This window comes from Suricata suricatta, chromosome 5 (assembly GCF_006229205.1).
Source record: "Suricata suricatta isolate VVHF042 chromosome 5, meerkat_22Aug2017_6uvM2_HiC, whole genome shotgun sequence".
NCBI lineage: Eukaryota > Metazoa > Chordata > Mammalia > Carnivora > Herpestidae > Suricata > Suricata suricatta.
Genome location: NC_043704.1, coordinates 74,024,422 through 74,032,761, shown reverse-complemented (window position 1 = coordinate 74,032,761; position 8,340 = coordinate 74,024,422). Strand labels below are relative to the sequence as shown.

Here is an 8,340-nt window from a genome sequence, read left to right as displayed (position 1 = left end):
GCATGAGACCCAGGGTGACGGCCTCAAGGCTGTGCTTCCGAGTTAGCTGCTGGGCTCCAGAAGGCTTGAGAGGAGCATCTTCGATGGCCTTGCTTCCCGGCACCCTTGCCAAAGATCCAGTGAGGCCTATGTTTGAAGTCCACCAAAGGCAAGATGGGATGGAATAAATGCGGGCTTTGAAACCAGCCAACCAGCTGGGGTCTTCAGTGCATTATTAACTTGTCTGAGACCATTCAGGGGGGAAGTGTGAGCAGAGTCACATGGAAGAGGGTCACAGTGATGGTCCTAGAGCCTCTCCTGCAAGTCTGGCAGCTCCGATGGCATCCCTCTCCTCATTTCCCCTTCTTCACCTGTCACATGGGAATCATGACTTTGTCATTTACAGAGTCGCTGTGCAGATTGAATTGGGATGTGTATGAACAAGTATACAATCTGAATAAGCATAAGGGATTATTTTTTTATTATTTTATTTAGTGTTTTTCTATTTTTAGAAAGAGAGCATGAGTAGGGGAGCGGGGCAGAGAAAGAGAGAGAAAGACTCTTAAGCTTCATGCTCAGTACAGAACCTGATTCAGGGCTTGATCTCAGAACCCTGGGATCGTGATCTGAGCCGAAATTAAGAGTCTGACACTCAACTGATTGAGCCACCCAGGTGCTCCGCAAACATAAGGGATTCTTAACGCCTCTTGTAAGTCCTTGTAAGAATTGGAGAACACCAGATGAGGACAGAGACGGGAGCAGAGGTTACAGTGAGCAATGTGGGGCCAAACCAAGGATTGCTGGCCACTGCCAGCAGCAAGAAAGAGGCAGGGAAGGATTCTCCCCCAAGTCAGAGGGGGTGTGGCCCTGCTGACACCGTCAAGCTTCTTGAACCATGAGAGAACACCCTTCAATTGTGTAAGCCACCTAGCCAGCAGCACTTTGTACGGTAGGCTTGGGAAACTACTAGAGACCTCCATGCCCTCTTCCTCTTAAATTATACTGGCTGAAACATTCACCCTGTATGACCTCCCCAAACTTCAGAATGGAGTTCTACCTATATGGTTCATACTTCTGTGTTTTATTTCTAAAGAGTTTTGCCATTGTTCTAGCAGCTTCCCCTGAAGTCTCATTGGGAACCACTTACAACACGTCTTCAGAGTTGGTGCTTCTGGGACCACCATAAGCAAGAGGCATGTCTGGTCCCCCAGGACCAGCTGAAGAGGAAGCAGCATTCTACAGAAGGGGGAGTCTGTGACAGATGAAGATCACCGTGATATCCTTTTGAAGAGCCTCCAGTGGATTTGTCACTGTCCCTCTCCCTAAGTCTGACGGAAGGTGGGTCCACAGAGCTTTCTCCCAGATCAGTTCACCAACAGAAACTAAATCGACCGTGTCCGGTGCCTAACCAAGAGGTATACATCCAGAGTCCACAGAATGAGCCCTGGACTTGGTGTCAAGGACCTTGCCCTTGGTTTTGCCACTCACTGGCTCTCCCAAATTTTCTTCACCTGTAAAATGGGTGTGCCACCTCCCTGCAGAGTGGTCCTGGGCCACTGTGCCAAGAGCATGGACGTGCATGTAAAATTGTGAAGTGCTGTGCAAATGGTAAGTGGTGAAATCATTATCACACTCATCCTCCACCAGTTGTCAGCGCCTGTGGGGCGGGGATCCTCCAAGAGGACCAGGAAAACTGGATAAAAGTGTCCAGCTGGTAAGAGAAGAGTCAGCTGTAGTGGCTGATCCTCTGCCTCTGGTATTGGCTGCAGGGGGGGGCGGGGAGCGGTTGAGATGAGCTCTCCGGGTGGGTAATAAAATGAGTCTACGTAGGGAGGAAGCAGGATGTATAAAGCCCAGGAGCCTGATCTGTTTCTGAGATCAAACAGAGCAGCATTGTACCGGGGTGTGGAGCTGATGTCAGCATCTAGAATGCTGGTCGGAATCGCCCTGGTTACGCAGCTGGACCGGAATAAGGCAAGTCTGTATCTGAACTCATTAATTTTTACAACCAACTGAACTGTTCTGCCTTTGGGGCGGGGGGGAGTGTTGGAGGAGGAGGTGCAGGGGGGAAAACAAGGGCAGGAAGGGAAAAGGGAGGGGCTAGTATGTATGGAACAGGGGGCTTCCCACCAGCAGACACTATCTCATTATTCCCCAGCAAACCCCAGCTCCAAACCTCCGGCCCCCTGGACAGTCAGGCAGAGCTGCAGAGGCAGGCAGAGAATCGAGAACCGGGCCAATGAAACGTAAGGATAATTAGAGTGGCACAAGTCGCGCCGAGGAGTTCAAGTTATGTCAATGTTTCCATTATATGCCTCACTTTTTGGGGTTTATAACGGAGCTATAAAAACTTGCGCCAGCTGAGAATTTGGCAGGCCAGGTCGCAGCAAAGGAGGGACTGTTTTTTAATTCAATTCAGCTGCTTGTAACTTGGGGCGGGGAGCGCGTTGTACATTTGGATAAGTCGCAGGGGCTGGTTTCAAGCCCTGAGAGCTATTGCTGTCTGCTCCCCCTCCCCCTGTCTCCTTTGTCCTCTCGCTAAAGAAACAGCATTATATAAACACTCCTCACCAGCATTCTGAGCAGGGAATATACGGGCACTCTCCAAGGGCCAGATAATTTGGCTTTTCTCCATCCCTCAGAAGGATATGGTTTAACCTCCATCCAGAAAAGGTGCAAACCATTTCACCAAAACCTCTACACAAAAGACTGTCAAGCCCCTGCAAGTGAGCTGTTCGGTAGGAGAGCCATTCCAGACACATCCCAGCACGGGGACAGCCCTTTCACATCATTGTAACAGGATTTGACTTGGCGGATAAGTACTGTGCCCATCTCATGGGTAGGTGTGTCCATCTCTCAAGCGCAGAGTTAAGAGAGTTTCTTCTGTATTTCATCCCACAGTCTCCGATTCCGTCAAAGTACCCAAATCTCACTGAATCTTTAACAATCAATCCAATGCGCAGACTACCTCCACCATGAAGCCTTCTGTGATTCTCCTGCTAGAAGTCCTCGCTCACACCTTTGGTCTCCTATCTGCTCTTTTCTTATAATATTTATCCTTTGGTTGCTGCATTATATGTCACTGATTTGGGCACATTTTACTTCTGACAGAGTGCTCAGCTTATTAAACGCTACCTACTCTAAAGTGCCAAACTTTGAGTAGGTGCCAAACTAGATGAACTCTGCTCCATAAGTGTGGGCAGAGTTAATCACTTAAGTAATTGATAATGGCAATCAGAAGCCAGGTGGCTGACAGCAGAGCCACAGGGAAAGTTCCGAACAGATTGGGACTTACCCACCCCTTCTTCCTTAATAGATGGGGAGACAGACCATCAAAATGCTTCCTTACCTTGTTATTGACAGTAGCAATAAGAAAATGACAAGATGTGGCAGTCAAGAGCCTCAACCAGAAAATTAGTAATAAGATACAAGAATAGCATATATATATATATGAACACAGTTGTTCATACGTTAGCATATAATGGTAGCAAAACCAAGCCAACCCACATATACACATGTATACATAACTCTATTAACCTATATGAACAATGAGATAAGTATATTTTATCAGTAGGCACTGGTTTTGCTCTGCATTGTAACCCAATTCCCAGCCTTTAGTGCTATAAAAGTGATTTTATAAACTATGGATAAGTAACTGTATGAATAGATGACACTGACATCACTCTAGCATATAGAACAGTCAATAAAAAATTTGCCAAATGAATGAACTGCTTAAGGTAATTTAATGGAGATAAATAACAACGTTTCTCCTTATACTAAAGGAAATATTGTTAGTGATGGTAATTAATTTAGGTTCCCTCATAAATACCCAGCTCTGATCTAAGAGCTAGTAGTAAATGGGACTTCAGTCTTCCCTAGGGGTTTAGAGGGCCATAGGCCCACTGTACTAATCAGGCAATGGATAAATAGTCATATGTGAGAGTGTGATTGGGAGACCCGGTCTCTTCAACCTATTTGCACTAAGCCTGACAGTTTGAGGTCACAGAGCTGGGAGGGCCCATGTATAATGAATGGGTGGGTAGGCTAAGAAAATATATCTGAGTTAGAGGTTGGGTTTGGTTTATAAAGAAGTCTGGGTTCAGCCACATTTTCTAGAAAGGGACTTAGCAGTTCCTTCCTCTTTAATAGAAGGGAAAACAGAAAAATACATATTTTGGTAGGGAGAAATAATTAGAATGCTTAGGCTATAGGGCACTGGAGAATGCCAAGGACTTATATTCAGGAAACTTGACTTGAAATCTAAGCTCTACCACTATATGTCACCTTCATTTTTCTGAGCTTTGCTGACTTCATCTATAACATGGGGTCAATATCACCTATGCCACCAAAATCATAGGACTGTAATAAGTTGTATCAGTTATGAGTGTGTTTGGCTGCAAGTAACAACAAATGGATTACAGTGGTTTCAACAAAGAAGCATATATTTTTCTCATATAAGAACAAGTCAAGGTAGGCAATTCAAGGAGTGCACCTCAGCGATGCCTTAGGAGATCCCCGTTCTTTCTGCATTTCTGTCTTAACATCCTTGCATGTTGGTCCTCCTTGTGTTTGTCATCTCTTGCTCACAAGATGACTACTGTAGCTTCAGCAGTATGTCCACATTCAGGAAGAATGGGCAAGTGGCTGATGCTCCTCTCCCGAGAGTCTTTCTCAGCCGATCCATTCTCACATCTCTTTAGACACGTCAGATTATGAATGGTCAAGGGAGCTGAGATGCCCAAGACTGCTCTTGACCCATCATCATACATCTTCTGGCACCGAGTTAGAGACAAAGCAAAGAATCTTTCTGTGCTGGGGTGCTTAGGTGACTCAGTCAGTTACACGTCCAACTCTTATTTAGACTCAGGTCATGATCTCACAGTTCGTGGGTTAGAACCCCCCACTGGGGTCCTCGCTGATACGGCACACAGACAGATTCAGGGCTCTGTCAGCAGGGAAGAAGAATGGCTATTGGGTGAGTAACCAGTAGGGTCTGCCCAATGGTAAAACTTGATAAAGCTGAGCTCCTCCAAGTGTGATCCCTACACCAACAGCACTAGAAGCATCTGGGAACTTGCTGGAAATGCAAAGTGTTTTTGGCTCCATTCCAGAGCTACAGAATCAGAAAACTCCAGCGTGGGGCCCAACAATCTGTGTTTTAACAAGCTTTCCAGAGGATTCTGATGCTCACTCAGGTTTGAGAACCACTGAAAAAAAGTTGAGGAAAATCTTAGCAACGAGGCTGGAAACTCTGTGATGGTAATGACATGTCTTCTTCATCAAAGCTCTCCTATGGGAAGCAGCAAGGAGAAAAACCACCCTTTACTAAGTGCCTACCAAAGGTGGGCAATGTCCTTGGTGCCTTCACCTGTCTCTTCTAACTTAATCTGAACAAATCCTATTTTCAAAGATGAAAAAAAATGAGTATGAGAAAGGTTAAGTTGACTTCTGCAAAGTCATTCATTTGAGGAATGACACAGCTCAAATTCAAAGCATGGTCTGATTTCGAGCCGGCATACTTCCCACTGTTACACCTAAAAAGGAGCAGTTCTGGTAAACTTTAAATGACTCAGTTTATAAAAATGTGATTTAAATGGAAAACTCATTGTTCCTTTCCTGGGCATTCAGAGCCCTATGCAGCTTTGCTCTGATTTCTCTTCCAGCCTTACCTTCACTAGGGCCCCACCCATGCCCACTCCTGTCCTCTCAGCCTAGCACAGAGCCACCGATGCCTCCACATTTCTTAGGCATGCCATGCAGCTTCAACGCCTCAACTCAGTTTCTGCCCTCTCTAATGCCCTCCCTTCCCTTCTCTACCCACTGAACTTTATTCTTTGTAAATGATTAAACAACTAAAATTGGCCCTCCATGTGTTCATGGTATAGTGCAGGAAACTAATGCGGCTTGCAATAATTGTCCATGTAAGACGCCTTGTTTGAATTCTTCTACTAAGAGGCACCTCCAAGTTTTTCTTTCTAACCCAACAGCATTTTGCATTTCTGATTTCTCAGTCTATCCTGTGATAAGATGATATGTATGCTCTGTCTCCCAACCAGCATCTGGCTCCTAAAGCCAAGGTGTGGTCTCACTCATCTTCTTATCCTCGGTAGCACCCAGCATAGGGCCTTACATGTAGTAAGTGCTCAAAAACCACATATACAGGATAGAACCACACAACATGAAATGTACATCTGTACATTTCAAAGAATTTCAAACAACTGTATTTTTCAATTAGCTGATGAATCCTACCAGTTTTAATGAACAAAAGCCTATTTCATACTAAGGCTGTTGATGTAGGAGCAAAGCTTTCCTTTGGATCACTCACGTAGATTTTACCTTGCCCAGTGCTTAGGTAATCCAAGTCTGAGAATACAGCATCACTGCTGGATATTGAAATGGAGCCATTTTGGGAAGCTGAACGGAAAACCTCCCAGTAGGAGTTATTTACGCACCTGCTGGATTGCCTATAATAAATGTCACTGGCCAACTCATGGCGAGATCCCCTAGTACACTGTGCCCTGGCCACTCCTTCCCTGCCTGAATTTACTGGGTGACTTCCAAGAATGTTTGGAAATTAACTGTAGTTTGCAGCCTCCAGAAAGTATAAAGGGGCAACTTTAAAAGTGATACTGAGCCATAGATAATTACATTTATTTTTTAAAATCTTTAAAAGAAAACCTTTTTACAATCAATTTTGATTGTTGGGGGAATGGATAATGAGGATTAGAAGGAGGGATCAGAGAGAAACTGTGAATGTGGTTGCTAAACTCTGGCACTTTCTAGGCAGAAATGCCATGGGTTCAAGGAAAGCTTATAAACATATATATCAAAGAATGCAGAATAATATATTCAGTTACTCCATCACTCTTGTTTGTCTCCTTAGGCATTCTTCAGCATTTTCTGGACATTAATTCCAAATAAGTAACTAACAAGGATTTATTAAATACATTCCATACCATGGGCCCAGCCTATAAGATGCAAAAAGAGAAAGAATGCCAAAAAAATGACTGCCATTTCTTACTTTTTTTTTTTAGCTTTTAAGAACTTAAAAATGCCTCAAATACTTGATCCCATTCAATCCAATCTCATTGTACAGATGAGTAAACTGAACAGCATATGAGCAGGACTATATGTTCATAGGTGACTGAGTCAGGGTCTGCGCATATGTCTTCTGACATCAAGTCCTGTGCTCTTCCATCCCTCCCCCTCTGCCACAAAGACAAGGGTTGTTTTTAATAAATTTATAGCATACAATATACACTCCCACCACATGATAAACTTTAAAAGATGTCTTTTATAGACTCGGGTAAAAAAACATTGGAGTTAAGTGTTAAGCTTTTTCTACACTAGATCCCCACTGAAATAACCCAGAGAAGAATAAAAAAGAAAAAGCCTTGGGGAAAGAGGACAAGTACAGAACAGTGTGCCTTCCATGTGATCAAAAGTGTGGACCCATCCTGTCTAGCCTGGTGCGGAGGGGACGGGAGGTGGGGGGAGAGGAAGGGGGACCCTGAAGGCCATCTCACAACTCCACCTCCTGAGAAAAAGCAGTGCTTACAGGAAGTAAGTGGCAGGGAGACCGGGAGATCTCCACCAACCAGGACTGGCCCCCTTTCTATTGTGAAGTCTCAATGACAAGGGCACTGGCTCAGAGGAGGCAAAATTTTCAAACCTGTCCATTTACAATGGACACTTTTTTTTTAATGTTTTTTCATTTATTTTTGAGAGACAGAGACAGTGCGAGCAGGGGAGGGTCAGAGAGGGAGACACAGAATCTGAAACAGGCTCCAGGCTCTGAGCTAGCTGTCAGCACAGAGCCCGTACAATGGACACTTAAAAAACAATACCTCTTTGGAGAAGTGTCTGTTCATATCTTCTGCCCATTTCTTCACTGGATTATTTGTTTTGTGATTGTGAAGTTTGGTGAGTTCCTTGTACATTTTCGATATTAGCCCTTTATCTGATAGGTCATTTGCAACTATCTTTTCCCATTCTGTCGGTTGCCTATTAGTTTTCTTGATTGTTTCCTTTGCCTTGCAGAAGCTTTTTATCTTGATGAAGTCCCAAGGGTTGAGTTTTGCTTTAATTTCCCTTGCCTTTGAGGATGTGTCAAGTAGGAGATTGCTGCGGTGGAGGTCTAGGAGGTTTTTCCCTACTTTCTCCTCGAGGGTTTTGATGGTTTCCTGTCTCACATTCAGGTCCTTCAGCCATTTTGATCTTATTTTTGTGTACGGTGTAAGAAAGTGGTCTAGTTTCATTCTTCTACATGTTGCTGTCCAGTTCTCCCAGCACTGCCTGCTAAAGAGGCAGTCTTTTTTCCATTGGATACTCTTTCCTGCTTTGTCAAAAATTAATTGACCG

At 44.4% G+C, this 8,340-nt stretch overlaps 1 long non-coding RNA gene across 1 annotated transcript in view; it reads left to right on the top strand.

Moving 5' to 3' along the window:
* Positions 1 to 1,775: 1,775 nt before the first annotated feature.
* LOC115292704 overlaps positions 1,776 to 8,340 on the top strand; it is a 13,971-nt gene continuing 7,406 nt past the window's right edge. Inside the window, exon 1 of the long non-coding RNA XR_003909102.1 lies at positions 1,776 to 1,957. This is a non-coding gene — a long non-coding RNA (uncharacterized LOC115292704). The remainder of the gene's footprint in view (positions 1,958 to 8,340) is intronic.